General features: G+C 38.4%; 1 long non-coding RNA gene across 1 annotated transcript in view; it reads right to left on the bottom strand.

Moving 5' to 3' along the window:
* Positions 1-1,579: 1,579 nt before the first annotated feature.
* LOC134737716 (uncharacterized) overlaps positions 1,580-19,894 on the bottom strand; it is a 125,698-nt gene continuing 107,383 nt past the window's right edge. Inside the window, exons 3-4 of the long non-coding RNA XR_010122894.1 lie at positions 4,951-4,991; positions 1,580-2,949 (exon numbers count right to left, since the gene is read on the bottom strand). This is a non-coding gene — a long non-coding RNA (uncharacterized LOC134737716). The remainder of the gene's footprint in view (positions 2,950-4,950; positions 4,992-19,894) is intronic.

Consider the following 19,894-nt stretch of genomic DNA (forward strand, 5'->3'; position numbering starts at 1 on the left):
TTGATGTAAACACTATTTTCATCTTCATTTTAAAGAGAAAGAAACTGAGGCACAGAGAAATTAAGTAATTTGACTGATTTCATGTGAATCATGAATTGAGTAACCTTTTCATCTCCCTTCCTCCTGAGATCCACTAAAATGGTAGTGAAAAGCTGTATTATTTAGAAATAATAATTATCATTTGTTTGCAATGATAAATTATTTTATGAACAAGTAATACAGGTTTGTATTATTTACAAATTTCATGCCCTGCCATGAGCATGCTTTCCTCTAAATGGACTATATCAAACTGCCATGTTGACTTTGGACTTGGCCATGTGACTTTCTTTGGCCTATAGGACATGGGTGAAAATTTTAATGCCAAGTTCCAAGCAGAAACTTTAAATGGGTTTGTGTGGTTTGACACTATCGCTCCTGTGTTCCTGTTCTCTGCTCTAAGAACAGCACGTCCCAGGCAGGAGCGGATCCTTCACCCTTGAAGCCACAATGAGAAGACATAAGGAGGCAGCCAAGCCCAGCACTGTCAAGCAGGGCAGCCGCTGACCCAGAGCCCTCACACAACGTAAGTGGGAAATAAATCTACGTTGTAAGCCACTGAGTTAATGTAGTTGGTGGTTACAGCAGCAAAAACAAACTGAAAAACAACAATAAAGGAAAAAAAATGCTATAAATCCACAATAATAAAAAGAGCCACAGACAGGCTATCTGAGGTTAAAAAGACTCAAAAACTTCTGAGGGATGGAAGGTTCTTGGAGGAGTACTGACTGGAACAGTTTAAGTGAAACCACAGCTTAAGAAACACACAGGGATGCTGCCACTAGGTTGGGAGAAACCTAGATTGGATCTTGGACCTAGAAAACTATAAGCTCAAAACTTATGAAGCAACTAATTTCACCTTCCAGTCATCACATTACACCTACATTATCTGGTTAAGAAGCCACACTTAGTGCACGATGCTTATGTTTCTTTATTGCCCCATTGTCATCTACCAGGAGATACTAAGCTTTTGATTAAAACCTGCAAGAGAAGAAAGACAAAGACCAATATTATCATGGATAAAACATAACTTTGTAGGAGAAGGAGATATTCATAAACACAAACATATTTTAAAATATTTCAAATTACTATTTTCTAGAGCTATTTGAGAAGAGACTACATAAATATAAATAAGAAAGCAAAAGAGTGTCAAGGAAAAAGAAAAATCAGAAACTAAGAAAGAGGTCTTGGAAATTCAAAATATTGTTCCCAGCATTGGGGATACCGAGTTTGATTACTTGATTACCCAGGAAACAATGGATATATCTATTAAGAAGGTTTGTCTTTTGTAATGTAATTGAGAAATAACTCATGGGTGGTACTTCGAGACTATGAATAGCGGGCTCTGTTTCACAGCCACCTTTCATTCAGTCAACACTAGCATTCATTGACAATCCTTACCTGCCAGTCATCCCATTGAGGGTAGTGAAATGATATTTTCAAATGTTGTCTTTCCTTTTACATTTATTGTCTGACATTGTCTCTATCTTTCTTCAGGTATCATTACAGATTCACGGGTCTTTATGAACTTTTAGTCAATGTCTTGTTATCCACTGTTATCATCTTTATTGTAGATACACAAATGTGTATCTTAAATGTGGCCTCTGGGAGCCCCTACGAACTGGCTGTTACACATGACATGTCTTAAGAATATGAGAACACATTACATCACTAGAAAAATAAATGTAACATACAGAAACCTAGGTACACCATTGTGAAATAAGAATGCCAAAAGTAAAGAGAATCTAAAACCTTCCAGATTTAAAACTAGCAGCAAGCAAATAAATGAACAACAATACAGAAAAACAGTTTTTCTATCAGGTAATGGAATGTAGACATTTTATTAGTAATATTTGAGGAAAATTTCTGAGAGAAAAATATTTTTAATCTTTAATTTTTGGCCAGGCACGGTGGCTCTTGCCTGTAATCCCAGCACTTTGGGAAGCCAAGGTGGGTGGATCACCTGAAGTCAGGAGTTTTGAGACCAGCCTGGCCAACATGGTGAAACCCTGTCTCTACTAAAAATTCAAAAAAAAAAAAAAATAGCCAGGTGTGGTGGTGTGCACCTGTAATCCCAGGTACTGGGGAGGCTAAGGCAGGAGAATCACATGAATCTGGGAGGTGGAGATTGCAGTGAACCAAGACCGCACTATTGCACTCCAGCCTGGCCAACAAGAGTGAAACTCCATCTCAAAAAAAAGAAAAAAAAAAACTTTTTATCTAAAAAAAAAAGTGTTACCTATCCAAACTATGAATAAAATGTGAAGGTAAAATATACATGTGTTCACTATTCAAAGACTGAGAATATTTACCCTGAAAACACCCTTTCTCAGGAAGTTACATCAGGTTGTACACCCGTAAATAAGAAAATAAACCAAGAAGACAGAAAGTGGTATCTAGGATGTGGTTGTGCCCAAGAAGGGAAGCAAAGACACAAAATCTTAGCCCATCAGTAGTGCTCCAGGGCAGAAGCACAATGTATCCAGGGTGGAGCTGGGGCGTTGGAGCCTTTCCTCAGGCAGAAATCTGGGGAAAGGGAGCAGATTCATGGCTTGAGTTGCCATAATAAAATACGAAAGACAGGGTGGCTCAAACAACACAGATGCATTTCTCAGTTTTGGAGGCTTGAAGTACACAATCAAGGTGCCAACAAATGCAGTTACTGGAGAGGTTTCTCTTCCTGGCTTTTAGACGGCACCTTTCTTGCTGTGTCCTTAAATGAACTCTTCTCTGTTCATGCGTGGAGCAGGGGTGGGAGCAGAGAGAGAGAGGCACAGATCCCTAGAGTCTCTTCCTCTTCTTACGTACACCAGCCCTAGGAATCTAAGGCCCCATCTATAGGATCTCGTCAATCTTTACCTCTGTATAAGCCCGATCTCCAAACGCAGTCGTATTGGGGGTTAGGGTTTCAACCTATGGATTTGGAGAGGACACAATTTAGTACTTAAAAGTGAGGTTTTAGAAATGTGATATTATCCTTGAAAAGTTGTATAATAATACTAGTTTAAACATACCAAAGATGAAGTATGTACTAGGCATACATATGTGTGTGTGTGTGTGTGTACCAGGCATATATTTATGTGCCTGGTACACACTGAATCCTTTATATATAGATAGATATAGATATAGATAGGTAGATATAGATATAGATAGGTAGATATATACCATATATAATTTTATATATATATAGCTAACAGCTATATATATACCATATATACCTATATATTAACACATTTAATTCTATGAAGTCAATTACTACTGTAATTGTTGCTTTTATTTTGCAAATGATTAAATTAAGAAATGAAAAATGAAATTGGTAGTCCAAGTTCACACAGCTAGTTTCTGGTACAGCTGTAGTTCAACCTAGGCAGCTTGACTTTTTTTTTTTTTTTTTTTTGAGACGGAGTTTCACTCTGTCACCCAGGCTGGAGTGCAGTGGTGTGATATCGGCTCACTGCAAGCTCTGCCTCCTGGGTTCATGCCATTCTCCAGAGTAGCTGGGACTACAAGCGCCCGCCACCACGCCCGGCTAACATGCCCGGCTAATTTTTTGTATTTTTAGTAGAGACGGGGTTTCACCGTGTTAGCCAGGATGGTCTCGATCTCCTGACCTTGTGATCCACCTACCTCAGCCTCCCAAAGTGCTGGGATTACAGGCGTGAGCCACCGCGCCCAGCCGGCAGCTTGACTCTTAACCAGGCAATGCACTCATAAAGGCATTATACTGAAAGACCTGTAGAACATAGCAGAATGCATTAAGAAATACAGTGAAAGATCAATTATAAATCCAGGGAAAATGAAATGTAAACATAGTATATTATTTGGTTCTATAGCAAGTGACTCATTATGATCACCATAATTAAAATACCACTTATGAAATTTCAAGTTTTTAAATCAAGCTAATAGACATAGCATAAAAGGCTTAAAGATGTTTAACAGGATACAAACTTGATCACCCTTGGCAATTTAAAAGTAAAATACTGGCCAGGCGCAGTGGTTCACGCCTATAATCCCAGCACTTTCAGAGGCTGAAGTTTGAGGATTGCTTGAGGCCACAAGTTTGAGACCAGCTTGGGCAACACAGTGAAACCATGTACCTACAAAAAAATAAAAAATAAAAAATTAGCCAGGTGTGGTGGTGCCACCTATAATCCCAGCTACTCAGGAGGCTGAGGTAGGAGAATTCCTTGTTGCCCAGGAGTTTGAGGCTACAGTGAGCTGTACACTGCACTGCAGCCTGGGCCAGAGTGAGATTGTGTCTCAAAAAAAAAAGCAAAATGCAGACAGAGGATTTAGAAGAATTTAAAAGAAGGTCAAGGATGTTAACAGTTGTCATCTTATGAAGTGAAGTGTCTGGGGAAAATCTTAGTGGAACAGGAAATAAAGATATAATATCAAGATATAATAATTGTTCTGGGTTAAATTGTGCCACCTCCCAAAATATATGCTAGAGTCCTAGCCCCCAGTACCTTGGAATATGACCTTCTTTGGAGACAGGGTCTTTGTAGGGGTAATCAGGTTAAAATGAGGCCATTCAGGGGATGGGGGTGGGCAATACAAACCCGTGTCTTTATAAGAGAGGGAAAGTAGGACACAGATGCATGCACGGAGGGAAGATGCTGTGAGTAGATGGTCATCTGTAAGCCAAAGAGAGAGAGGCCTGGGGCAGATCTTTCTCTTAGAGCCCTCAGAAGGAACTAACCCTCCTTGATACCTTGATTCTGGACTTCTGGTCCTCAGAACTCTAAGACAATATTTTTTTTCCTGCTGAAGCCACCCAATTTGTAGAACTTTGTTATGGCAGCCCTAGAAAACTAATACAAGCATATTTCTTAATGTTACAAATCTATCAAATAGAGAACCAGGGAATAGTGTTATTTCTAAATTGGGAAAAGGAGGAAGTGCTACACTTACTCAATCATCTTTCATCAAAGCAGGAACCCAGGAGATGACATCTAAAATTAATAGATAAACACGCATTATTAAATGTGAGATGGGACTTTCTGAATTATTAGAGACAGATTCAATTAATTTCCTCTGGAGACAGGACTGGAGGGGGGAAAGAATGAGGCAGCTTGTCAATGAAAGTTTTTTTCTATTAACAGATTTTTAAATCACAGCATATATTACTTTGGCTAATTTTTAAAATGGATTAAAAACAATATTCATTTCAGGGTTTTGGAAGGTCAACATTTTAGATCAAAACCTGTATAATCAACTATCAGTTTTTGTAAAACAGATCTCTTTACCATGTGCAAAGGTAAGTTATAGCTGTCAGTTGATTCCAGCTGAAACCTCTCAGAGAGTCAGCAGATGATAAAGATTGCCCCTAAATCAGGGGCAAATTCCAGGCAAGTGAGGCTCTGTAAGTCCCATAGATCTTTAAAATGAATAGTTAGAAATATTGTTGACTGTTTTAGATGTTTAATTGTAATAAGAGCAGAAATAGTGTCAAGCTTGCAATATGCTGATGCTATTAAGACAGAAGAAAATAAAACAACCTTGGGAGGCTTGCATGGGGCATGAGGTGTACTATTATATAAGGTAAGGTGACAGGAGGAGCTAGCTTCATTTTATTCCACTCTATAATTTAATCATATGTGACTAGAGTTCCCATCGACAGTAGGAATACAGTCTGAAGGATTAATGGGGTCAACGTTCAAAGATAAATGGAGTCATGTCAAAAGGACACAGGAGCTCCCACTGGCCAAATGGGGGAATATATGGGCATCAAGTAGAATGACAGTGATAGATTACAACACACATAATTTTGAAAACCCACGAATGCATTGTTATAATCAGAACAAAGGGAGGGTAGAAAGAGAAAAAGAAAAGAATGTTCTTCTTTACAGAATAATATTAAAAGGTTTATCTTGTTTTTAAATAGACGAATGTGAAAATGATTGCCTTCTCTTAAATAGGAAAACAACAATTATAAATATATCAATTCTTCAAATCCTTATTATGTCAATGTATGAAGAGAATGTAATTAAATACACATAACAAATTAAATACATAAGGGATTTAGCAACATGATATTGACATTTATCTAGAAAAATAAGCTGGTAAGAATTACCTAAAAAATTCTAAGTGAGAGAGAGGGAGGTACACAGTTAGTATTATGTAGTAACTATTATTCAAACGGATTAGAAAACTGCAGAAATTAAAATTTAGATAGTTTTACAGAAATACACAGAACAATCAATGAAGCAAAATTGAGTATAGAAGTGCATCTGGGATGTTGTGCATGTTTAAGTTTGCATTTAAAAATCAATGGAGGAAATAGATCGTTAAATAAGAGAAGCTGGAACAACATCTAGCTATTTAGGACTAAAGGATGAGCAAGAGAAGGAGGAGAAGGAAGAGGAGGAGGAGGAGCAACATTAGCAGCAGCTGGATTTCTTACCTCATGTCTTATTTCCAAATATACTCTAAATTATTCTAAGATTTAAACGTATAAAATGTAACTAAATAACCCATAAAAATAGTGGAGAAAAGTATCAATATATATCTTAAAAGATTGAGTGGAGAAATGTACTAACTAGAGTTCTTATTTTCAAGTAATAACAATAAAAAAAAACCTGGTCATCCAAAGCTATAAAATAATGTATGAAAACACAGAGAATCATTGGGTGAGCTAGACAAGCAGGCTTGGAAAATGAGCAGGAACAAAGGAAGACTAGGCAGACAAAGCACCGCCACATTCATGCCACAGAACCAGTCTGTGAGTCACAATTGTTGTCACCCTGAGCCAGGAATGTTTGCATCACCTTGCTATAGGCACTGGCCATGGACTCTCGTCCCATCAGCACCATTGCCACCAGAGATCCTAAGCTAAGAATGTTGCTGCCGCTGCTGCTCCCATACGTCTGTGTGTTTACTTCACTGGCTTCTAATGCAAAGTTCTGGGTGGGAGACTCAAATGGACTGAATCTAGATCATATACCAGCACTGTGGCTGCAAGAGAAACTGAAAAAGCAAGTATCTAGTCCTTAGATCTTCAGATTAGGAAGTGGACTCTTAGCTGGGCCTGTCAATGGAGCTTTTATGGTCAGTAATTATCAAGCATAAGAAGGGGGTTCAGATTCTGGGTAGTCCCTGAACTACAAGTATCTGTATAGGAAGTACACAAAGCCCATAGTCATATAGGAAAAGATTATTTCATTTATATAAAAAATGTTCAAAGTTGTGGGGGGAAATCAAAATTAAAAAAGAAAGTGCATGCAAGAGCTCTTTCTAACACACATAAAAAGTACATGTATTTATATAATACAGGAATCAATCCTACAAATGTGTAATTGCACGTGTATGTATACACATGCCTCCAACAGAAAATTGGGCAAAGCAGATATTTCAGAAAAATAAATATAAATGACCGCTCAGGATAAGAATAGAAAACATGATGTCTTCTAATTCAAGAAATGCAGGTTAAAATTAGATTTTTTTTTTTTAGTAGAGACATAGTCTTGCTCAGGATGACTTAGAACTTCTTGCTTCAAGAGATCCTCCAGCCCTGGACTTCTAAAGTGCTGGGATTACAGGCATGTGCTACTGTGCCTGGCCCAGATTTAAATTTTTTACTAAAATTAAGAATGGCAAAGGATAGAGGGAAATAATGTCTCCACATAGCAGCCGCTTAAAATGGGTGAATATGTAATATGTAAATACTATACCAATAAAGTTGATTTCTTTAAAGTTGCTTCTTAAGAAATGCTTGAAACACTCTAGTGTCTTCTTCTTGATCCTCAATCCAATTCCCCTTCCAGAGTCTGTGATTTTTCTTGTGCAAAATCACAAGCTCTGGCTCCCACAGCACTCCAGCCTCACATCATATCACCTGCCATTCCACCCATTTTGTTTGATTCTTTCACACTTGCCACCTTTTCTTCCAGCACTGATATGTGTCATCATCTGTGCAACTTTTTAAAAAAAATCATTAAGTAACAGAATGGCCAAAATTTGGGCAGAACAGGTATACATGAGTAATGGTAATGGATGTAGCTTCTTCTGCTGCTGGTTAAGCTATTGTCAGTGACAAAGTCAGATCAATCCTCCCCTCTCCAGCAGCCACCCTACAATATGCCTGCTGTAAAACAAGGGTGGGAAGGGATTTTAGAGAGACAAGCACAATGTTCACGCACAAACCCATTGTTTGGAGCAGCACTTCACAGAGTATGTTGCCCCCAAATATGAGGCTTCTAAAGTGTTCCACAAGGAGAATGTTTATGAGATAAAAAGTTCTGAGAAAATTTCATATCTTCTCTTTGGAAATTCACAGTAGCACATTTGACAACCTGCTTCATAACAGCCTATTTATCTGTACTTAAAATAGTATTGTCTAACAGTACCTAACTATGCAGACTTTTAAAATAATGCATAATGCCCCATGACAACAATAATGAATTAGAGGAATATAAGAATCACTGTTCTCCCCCTTCTCTGAGAACCTCTTTCAACAGCTGTAATGGCATTATAAGAGCCACTTTTGGAGTTAATAGTGAATGTGCCTGGTTTCTTGACTCATCAATTCATGCATTTACTAGGACAGCATCACTGCGTTTTTAGAAGGTCATATTCTAGCAGAAGAGGCAGACATATATAAAACTAGCAATACACAATGAATGCCTGTAAAGTAAGTGCGTGCAAGGAATTCTAGAAGCACAGGGGAGGGAGAAATTAACTCCACTGAACTTGAAGGAGCTGGTTGAGGGAAGCAAGTGGAGCAATCTTCACAATTACAGAAGAGCTCAATTATAATTGACCTTAAAAGATAGTCAAGAATGGCACAGATGGAAAGGCCATCCCAAGCATATGAAATAGCATATACAAAAACATAGAGAAGTATCAAGAGATGTGACCCAAGGTTATGAGATAAAGAATTAAGAGAGAATTTGCATGGCATCCAAAGATACTGAAAAGAACAATCCAGGTCAAGCTGTCTAGGGAATAGTTTAGCCTCTAGACAAGTAGTTCTCAAGTTGGAATATGCATGAGAATCATCTGAATAACTTGTTAAAATACAGATTTTCTGGGTCCTAATATATGGATCCAGACTAGGTCTGGTGTAGGGCCTGAGAAATTGCATTTCTAAAGAGATGCTGATGCCCCTGGTCTGGAACCTCATTTTGAGAACTACTGCTGTATGCATTTGCAATGTTCTAAAAAATGGTACTCCAGGGGGTAAGACAGAAAGACTTTTGTTTTTGAAAGGTCACTCTTGTGGTAGATTGTGTGAAGGATGCAATGATTGTAGTAAGTAAAGAGAAGAATTTCAAGGCTTTTGACAATGGTCCAAATGAGAGATAATTAGGATCTGAACCGGGTCTGTTCTTTAGTGGGGGTATAACAGAGGATATGTTTTTGATACATATGGGAGGGAATACAGCTATGGAGGCCATGATGATCATCTTGACGTGAAAGTGAGAGAAAGAATGAAGTGGAAAATAACCCCAGATTTCTAGGTTCCCATGTCTGGGTGAATTCTATCACCCTTAGCCAGAAGAGATAAAGTAACTGATGATATAGATGGATGGATGAATAGATAGATAGATAGACAGACAGACAGACAGACAGACAGACAGACAGATAGATAGATAGATAGATAGATAGATAGATAGATAGATAGATAGATCGTACATACATACTAGATAAATGGATGGCTGAATAGACAGATATAGATAGTCAGATATAATGAAGAGACACTAAAAGTTTAGCTGTGCATATTTTGAGCTTAGGGTATTTTTGGATTAATCCCTACTTGACTGTGATATTATTTGAGTCAGTCTGTCTAGGCTTTTGGCATCAAAGGATCAAAGTATTGTGAATTACAAATTGTGCATGTTCCATGAATGACCTGGAAAATCAGCTTTAAGTTGAAAAACTGGAATAATTTGAATCCTTACCTATACTACACCCATAGAAGACAGCTCTCATTATCTCTGCTAAGCCTTAACAGAGCCTCAGATTCTTCTCCAGCCAGCCCTCCAGAGGCACCCTCTGTTTACAGCTGGCAGATAATTGAAAATCATTTGCTAAACTTGATCTATAGCCAAACTCCATTTGCCTCATAAAGTTATCCTCTGAGTAGTGTCTTCATATAATTTGTCATTCAATCTAGGACATTGCAAAAATGAAATGTGACATTATTAAGAATATACTAGAACAAAAGGAATGAATCAGGACTCTCACAAGCAAGCAAATGAGAATATTAGATCGTCCAACCTCTGAACACCAAGAAATTATAATTGTAACACAATCATGTATAACGTCAGTGGTGAATTCCCTTTCTGCTCCCTATATTACAAGTTGTTTCCCTCTCTCTCCCATTCTTCCTATCTCTCTACTCAGCTTCACCTTAATTCTGGCAGACAAAGTACACACACATGGATTGCTATGTAGACTATTCACAAGTAAGAATGAAAACCACTACATCTGGTAAAGACCCGTCTGGCCACATGAAATCAGCAAACAGTAATTTCTCTCTCACCACTGAAACAGTTGCTATAAGATGGACTGCAAGAGAGGACTAGAAGAATATGTGAAGAAGAGTGAGACCACCACACTAGTCCTCCACTTGATGTTGAAGGGATTGTAGGGAGACAACTGAGGGAATCTCCCTTGATCTTTTGGGAAATATGCCCTAATCAAGACTGAAAATCAGATGTGTCCCAGATCAAGCCAGAGAGACTACCATAAGCACAGGCAGCTGCACCATGCCAGCACGGGTCGCACAGAGCTGGCAGTTGAACAGCAGACTAAAGTAGACTAGAAAAAAATACGTACTTGAAATTGAATTTTTATGTGAGACTATGTTCTAAAGGTTTTCCACTGCTGAACAAGAATAAGTGCTTGTAAAGGAATTGAGAGTTATGAGCAAAAAAAAAAAAAAAAAAAAAAAAAAAGGCTTATTCCTAAACACTTCTGACTCATGGCTGTGCTATAATCCTGTGACTTTTCCTCCATTCTCATTTGGCCCTTTCCATGATTGCTTCTTACTGGAGTTAGTGTCATTTTACCTCCTGAAAACAGGATAAGGCCTTATATATTTTTTTCACACCATGTACTTATTGCAATGCCTTACAGATGGCTTGTTCCCAACATGTATCTATCTACTAAATGCATGAGAAAAAGACTATATAACAAGAGTAGAAAGCCTTCTCCAAAGTACAAGTTTATACAAGAATTGATTCAAAGCCTGGGATTCATGTTTCCATTCACTGCCAGGACTTGGATAGTTGAACTGACTGAAGAGATTTTTGTCTCTCTTCCTCATTACACTATTTATGTACACAGAACACTGCTCCTCAATAACAACATCAACAACAACGAAGATTACTTCTCCTAACTTCTGTAGTTGAATATATGAGTAGATTCATTTTCCTCTAGAACCTCAAAAGCCATTATATTTTTTAAAACAAATACAATTTAGTGTTAGAGCAAGCCTTCTATATAAAGTCTGGTTAAATAGGCATCTCCTCAGATATTGAGAATTTTGATTTATTGAGGAAGACCAAAAATGTTGGTAACCATGACCATACATGAGTGCCTTCTCTGTAATCTGTTGATGAATCCAGATCATGTCCTCATGATTAACCAGCCAGATGAGGCTTGCTGCAAGCCAAATTGTGTTTGGCCTTAATAATAGATCATTATAATTTGGTAAAAAAAAGTCTGATAATTTAAAAGAGCTGAACATCACCAGCAAACACACAAGACCTTAGTACACAATCTTTTTTTCCAAAACATCAGATTGAGAAGATGATAAATATAGAGCATAAAATACTAAATACTTTATCATGCATCTCAGATGTGTATCACATACAAACAGTCCACAGAAACAATTCACAGAAAGCATTCTTAGTGGTCAGAATTAGTAAGAGAGCTTTCAAAAAATACTTTTAAAATACATTAGGAACAAAGAAATTCCAAACAGAGTCCAAATATCAATCTATTCCAGCTGTTTTTATGTTGATGGCTAACATCTCAATAGTAGTGAGTGGTGGGGGTTACAAATAAGATTCTGAAATCTGATTTGTATTGTGTATCAAGTCCTTCCTTTGACTTGTGGCACCATTCCAGACAAGTCGGTCATCTCTCATGAGTTTTCTTATTATTTAAGGATTTCTGATGTTTATTAGTGTCTTGACAATGTTAGAACAACAGGAAAGTTTTTCACAGCCTTGCAGATGAGCCCTTCTCCTATCTTACATGTTGGCTGTTCCATACATGACTTTTATTGGATACCCTGTTTAATGAATCTTGAACTGTTAGAACAAGAAGATAAGGAAAAGTTTGGAGATAAGGGAGTCCAGAACAGTCACGTCACAGACCACATTTAGAGTTCTCATACTCAAAAGCAAGAAGCAAACTGATCACATTATCGTAAAGTCAGAGTCTGAAGGGAAAACCAAGTTCCCTAACACTTGGAGTTTTGTTCTTTCCAAATACATTCTTGTGCCTCCTTGCATTGATGTAAATCATATTCAAATTATGTTGGAACAGGAATATAAGTTGTTCACTCATTTTATCTGTCTAGGACAGTAACAGACTTAGAGTCAGTTGGCCATAGCCTGGACTCTTAGACAATCATTTAAGCTTGCTGAATCTCAGTATATTCCCTTATAAAGTAGTTTATGCTTTTATAAAGTAGTTATAAAAATGCTTAATGTTGTGAAATGGTTAGTGTATGGAAAAACCAAACGTTGACTAAAATACAATAGGAAAGGCAGATTTTCTTCATTTTTATATAAGATTATTAGTTATTCTCTCTCTCCCTCCTGTCTCTCTCATCATTTCTTCCTACCACCAGGACTATTCTCTATGTTTACCCAAATCTTCTCTTCAGTCAGGATCCAAAACTGCATTAGTGCCTAAAATGCTTTTTTACCTTTATAGTTTAAATTACAGGTTGTAATTTAAGTCCTGCAATTTATCCACTCAAAATTTTCTTTGATAACTTCCTTCACACCCCCTCCATTAGTTCAATGGAGGTGTCCATTTAATACCAGCAGCTGAGTGCAAAGGGATTAAGGTAAAAAATTTGGATAAATATGTCGAAATAGATCATTAAACAGATGTGAATCCAGAGTTAGAGTACAACCCAGAGATGACCAGACAGATAGAATGACAGACTCATGAAGTGGCGGGGCAGGAGGGTAAATGGGAGGGTCACTTGCTGAATTCCAGAGAAAGAGAGCTCATTGCAAGTATGGATAGCCTCCACTTAAATGGCCAAGACCAAAGCTGAGCAAATGGAAAATTTTTTTAAGGTAGGAGCTCTGTGTATCTTGTTAACCTTGCCCACGGTATGTATTCACAAAGGTAAGTTGAGCTAAATATGAGAACTACTTGGTATATTTGATTCACGAGAGCTGTGCTTTCTAAGCTGCTACTGCCTTTTTTCCATTCCTTTATTCATGCATTCAATAAGTGTTCATTATGTTGTTCCAGCATATCATTTGAAGGACTAAAAATAGTGGGGGTGAAGCATGAGGCAACAGAGATTCCTTTCTTCCTAACCTTATTTTTAATGTATTTATTACATTTCTGTTTCTAATTTTTTATGCATGCCTTGAGTTGTCAAAAAAGATGATCTTGCAGTTGCCTGTGGACATGCCCTGCTGGCTTATTTATAGGGATAGGATTCCAGGTATGAGGTGCAGTGAGAACCACAAAATCTAGGGACAGAGAAACTTACGCTGTAGCCCCCAAGTCCTAGGACAATCTAGGACAAATCCTAGCTGACTTACCATTTCAAAAGTGTAGCCTCCTGAAGCCTTATTGACATGATGAAATACATCTGGAATTGTCATGTTTTCTGAGCCCCTGGGGACAAATGTGTGGGAAAAAGCATAATGCAGGACATTCTCCCAGAAACTAATGTGTACTTCAGTAGTTGAAGACGTAGACACCTGCGGTATTTTTCTTTTTCTTAAACAGCATTTGTTGACCCCTGCCCGTAGGACTTAGCTCTTCAACGGACTTGAATGATTCCCTCTCACTCACACGGCTTTTTTCTTCTTTAAAAGAACAACATAAACTTCAATTTCTGGTAGATGATTGCACTCTGTAGTGACCTCATGCTCACCTAAACTCTTAGAGCTTTTATTTTGTTTATTTTTCAAAATGACAGTAATGTCTATTGAATGCTGACTATGAGGTATTTTATTTTATATTCTACGTGTGTTAACTGTTCTCCTCCTTATAACCACTCTATGAGGTAGATACCATTATTGTCTTTATTTTGCAAACGGGGAAACTGGCTCCAGAGCCCACACTGTCAGCCACTACATGCTGCACTGCCTCTTGCTAGAAAAAAAATTAAGAAAAACCCTACTAATGTGCAGACCAAATACTCCTTGTGTTAATAATATAAACAATTGCCTTTCAGTTTGGGGAACTGTTTTTTTTTTCTATTTGTATATGGTCAGGTCACAAATTCACCCATGAAACACTTAGCATTTCAAAGAAAATGTACCTTTGTTTATTTCATATAATTTACCCAACCTTTTTCACAAGTCCCCATTCACTGAATAATAAAAACAGTCATACTTGCCAATAGATACTATCTCAATCTTCTAGCATAACCAGACTCTCCAATTCTGTTCAGTCTAAAGCAGTCTTATTTGTCTCTATCTTCTTTTCCTGTCTTTTCCAGATAATGTTGGCTCTGTGGGGGAGGTGGGTCTGACATTACATGTAGTGGAGAATGGGAGGTAGAAATGACTCCTGTTCCCTTCAGCCTTCTCTGGAGCCTTACTGGTGGGTGATGCGGAGTAGCTTAGTCTAGTTTGCTCTCTTGAATGGTAAACACTTAGGGGTAACTGCTCTGAGCTGGCCTTCAAGTTTGTTTGTTTGTTTGTTTGGGCCTCCAATGCTAGATTCTGTGGTCTTGGCCAATTGATTGTCCACTTGCAAATTCCCACAAATTGAACATTCTTTGTCCTGAGCCTCACTTCCTAGGGGCCTGTTATCTCTCTAGCTTTCTGCACCTTCCCACTGAGCAATCACTACATTTTAAATTCCATGATTTTCCTGCATACGCCATGGAAAAGTCAGCAGCCCCATCTCAGGCTGATAGTCAATCATCTCCTGCTGCTAACCCTGCGTTAATATTTCCATGCCATGCTGCACATGGCCATGTGAGGGCTTCTCACAAGGCATTAATCAGTGTGTGGTTTTATAATCGGAACTTTATGCCCTACTTCTGTCCCACTTACAATATCCCTAAGAAAGAGAGAGAACTCCTTCTGATGGGCTTTTCTATGGTACATAGGGTTCAGAGAGAGAAAACAGCATACCCTCAGGGAACATAAATTGGGAGACATTTTGAATGCAAAACTGAAATCACAGTACAGCACATACCCTCTCTAGCAGTCATCATTATAATGGATTATACTTCCTGGAATTCACTGAGCACAGAATCAGGACACGGATTTATTACATAGGATTTGTCAAGTGATCCCATTATTCGGAATTCAAGATAAGAAGTAGTTTAGGCTTTTCTTTTAGTCATTTCCTTTAACTTCATCACTAGAATTCCAGATCAGCAATGTTAATTCTACACTAAAAAGTGCAGCATAGAGTTGTTCATACTATGTAGACGTGATCCTTAATTTAAAACATAGGCTTGGATAGCCTTTGTGAAAAAATAAGAGCAACAAGGATAAAACAAATTACCTATGACCCAAGAAAACATTTCCTGGCAAAAAAAAAGGAAAAAAAAAGGGAGGGATTGTAAAATTTCCAAAAGATGCCTTTGAGACAGTTATCTAGTCTAATCTGGGCTAAGAATGATGCAAAGGAAATTGTGGGTAGAAGTAAGGAAATTGTGATCCCTATGCAAGACTTGTGATGGAAAACCTCAAGGACCCAATTACCATGATTTAAGGGTATTGCCACAAATAGGCACAGGCCAGGCATAACAGTTTTGGTAGTGATGTACAGTATCTGACCATCACCAATGACATGCATTAAATAGTGAAAGGATACCAATAAAGTTTTTTACAGCTGCAGGCCAATATAAATTTTTAACTCTACTAAACTTTTTTCTAAAAATAAAGCAAAATATACATTTTTTAAAAGAAACCTCAATGCACTCCATAATTTTGGTTAGCTGTTAATTTCAAATATAACTTTTGCTCAAAATACGTCCCTATTCTCATTCTTAATTTAGGTCTAATGCTCCAACCTGTAATTCCTCAGTGACCTCTTTACCTTAAAACTGTATCTTCTCTTCCAGTCAGCCCTTACACCTGGTTTCACTAAATGTTGAAAGAGGCACATCCAGCTATGCATGAGCATTAGTAAATTAGTCCATTGTTTGAGGGATCACTGAGTAATAACTATTTTAAATACTGTATTCAGCAGAAGTTGGTTGCTAGTAGCAGCCTGCTATCAGTGAAATTCACCTTTAGTTGAGCTTTCATCTGGAAATTCACAGATGTCTACATTGCCTTGGAAGCTGCAGGACTGAAAAAGTGGTTCTGAAAGGTAGAGAAACTTCTTTTCTTATTCATATTGAAGCAAAGTTGATTAAAAGGGGCCAAGTGTGAGCACAGAGAAAGTAATCTAGGAATATGCTTCAAATAGAACAACAATTCCACTCAAAATTTGCTTACATAATTATGCCTTTGGTTGTGTTCACTATTTATTAGGGAGGAGGGTATGGGGGTGTGGGAGATTAGTTTTAGGACCTTCTGCAGATACCAAAATCTGAGGATGCTCAAATCCCTTTTATAAAATGGTGTAGTATTTGCACAACCCTGCACGCATCCTCCCATATACTTTAAAGCATCTCTAGTTATTGATAATACTTAATATAATGTCAATGCTATATAAATAATTATGTTGATTTTCAAATTTTGCATTATTCACTATTATTGTTTTAGAGTATTGTCTGTCTTTTGTTAGAATATTGTCTTGTTGAATCCCCAGATGTGGAACATACAAATAGGAAGGGCTGACTGTGCTTTATTTAAAATTATTGGATTAGTCCAAGACAGGAACATCTCCATCAATACTTTTGATGGCAGTAGCAGCCCATCTAGAGTGGCTGCTGCCACAATGCAGGCTGCAGTGGGGAGACTTCCTCAGCCTCCCACTCCACACAACAGACAGGAACCCCACCCTCCCCAAGTGCCACTGCACCTGCCCTGCCACGGCTCCAGAACTGAGTGTCCCTGTGCTCTTGGGGCCCTGGAAAGGCTCCCCTTCCCCCAACAGGCTCAGAAGTGCCTGCTTCTGCCACCTGACCTCTCCCTGCTACCAGTGCCCACTCCTGTCATGAAGCAAGGTTGGGCTGAGCCTGGGTGCCATCACAGCCTGGCTGGGTGTGCACACAATCAAGGCAGGGCTGACACACCAGCCCCCTGCTGCCTCGGCCCCCTTTGGACTTTGGGCACAATGAGCATGGGAGGAAAGCTGAGGAGGTCCTGATGGCAGCTTGGCACTGGTCTGCAAGTGCCCCTTGGTATGAACAGCTTGGACACCATGAATGGCAAGGCCAAGAGGAAAACAGGCTCCTGGGCAGAAGCAGGCATGTCCCCAGTGAAGCCCCACTTTCAGGCAGGGGAAGGCCTGAAGCCTGGCAGCCAGGCTGCCAGTCCTGCCAACTGGAGGGGGGAACTCATGATACTTTTTCCTGAGCCCACCCATGGTGGCTCATGGACCAATCAGCATGCACTCCTTCCCTCTGAAGACCATAAAAATTCCAGACTCAGCCAGAGCAGAGGAAACATCAGGACAACCAGCTGCAGAGAGGAGCTACCCTCTCCAGGGCCTCCTCTCTGCTGAGAGCTGCAGACTATGGGACAACCAGCTGCAGAGAGGAGCTACCCTCTCTGCTGAGAGCTGAACGCTGGATGGGACGACTTGCCTACAGAGAGGAGCTGCCCAGTGCAGGTCTCCTCTGAGCTGTTCTAACACTCAATAAAGCTCTTCTTCATCTTGCTCACCCTCCACTTGTCTGTGTACCTCATCATTCCTGGATGCAGGACATGAACTTGGGCAAAGGCACCACAGGCCACAGAGGTTTCCAGACAGAAAAGCAACACTCCAAAGATTCCTAAGACTTTTATGTCTGGCCTATGTCTGTATGTAGCAATACCCTTAAATCATATTGGTCCATTTTAGTTGAACAAGACTGAAAATTGATATGATTCATCCCACGCTGCTCCTTCTTGTTTTTTTTTTTTTTTCTATAAAATTCCCCCTCCAGGCAACCACTCTTCTGACTTCTTATGTTTTCCATTTCTTAGGATTTTTTCTTTACCCAAGAAGATTATTTAGAATTATGTTTTTAGATTTCCAAATAGTTGGGGATTTTCTAGTTATCTTTTTCTTATTGATATCTAATCTAGTTTCATTTGTCCCAGAACACAAATCTGCAAGTTTTTAATTCTTGGAAATTTACTCAGACGTGCTCTAGGATTCAATGCATGTTTACTTTAGTGAATGTTCCATCTGAATATGAAGTGTTATATTAATGTCAATTAGGTCAATTTGGTTAAAAATGTTCAAATTTTTGCAGGTTTTTTTTTTTTTTTTGGGACAGAGTCTCACTCTGTCACCCTGGCTGGAATGCAGTGGCATGATCTCAGCTCACAGCAACCTCTGCCTCCCGGGTTCAAATGATTCTCCTGTCTCAGCTTCCCAAGTGGCTGGAATTAAGGTGTCCACCACCATGCCCGGCAAATTTTTAATTTTTTAGTAGAGATGGGATTTCGTCATGTTGGCCAGGCTAGTCTCACACTCCTGACCTCAGGTGACCTGCCTGCCTCGGCTTCCAAAAGTGCTGGGACTACAGGCACGAGCCACTGCACCCAGAGTTTTTTTTGCTTAGCAATGACTAAGATAAAATCAGTCCAGGTAGGACTGTTGATTTGTGTATTTCTCCTTTAGTTCTGTCAAATATTGATTATTTTTTATGAATATGTGTTATTAGGTACACCTACAGTGAGATTTTTAAATAGTCATGGTGAATTTCCCTTTTATCATTATAAAAGTTACCTATTTATGATCATTTTTCTTGTCTTAGAGTCTATTTTGGTTGATATTAAAATAGCTTCTGGATATTTCTTACAATCAGTGTTTGCATTTTACATCTTTAAAAAATATTTTTATTTTTAATTTTTGTGGGTACGTAATAGGTGTATATATTTATGGGGTACATGAGATATTTTGGTACAGACTGCATGTCATATCTTTTTCTATAATTTTACATTTGATGTAAATGTTTTTATATTTAAAATTTCTCTGTTATACACAGCATATAGTTGGGTATGTTTTAATCCACTCCCTAAATCTCTGCCTTGTAATTGGAGTGCTTAGTTCATTTACACCTAATGTGTTTACCTGTACAGTTGAGTTTAAATTTACTATTTTACATTTGGTCACTACCTTTCACACTTATTATGTGCTCCTTTCTTCCTTTCCTCCTTTTTCTTAGATTAGTCATGTATTTTTCATCGGCTTTTTATTTTTGGCTTTTTAGCTTTACTGTTTTTTGCTCATTTTAACAGTTTTCTAGAATAAACATTACAGCATACATTTTAATTCCACCTTAAATAAAAAACTTTAGAATAATGTCTTTTCCTTTGCTCCTCTCATTCCTTCTGTTATCACCATCATATATTATACTTCTATATCTTTTTAAAACTCCACAGCACTTTGTTATTTTACCTTTAGACAATCGATGGTCTCTTTTGAAATTTTACTACTTTACAACCTATTCACCATTTCCAGTGCTCTGCATTTCTCCTGGAGATCCACGTTCTCCTACGGTGCTATTCTGATCATCTTTCATGAGCATTTCTTCTAATGCAGATCAGCTGACAAGAAATTCTCTTAATTTTTGCTA

This window comes from Pongo pygmaeus, chromosome 11, assembly GCF_028885625.2.
Source record: "Pongo pygmaeus isolate AG05252 chromosome 11, NHGRI_mPonPyg2-v2.0_pri, whole genome shotgun sequence".
NCBI lineage: Eukaryota > Metazoa > Chordata > Mammalia > Primates > Hominidae > Pongo > Pongo pygmaeus.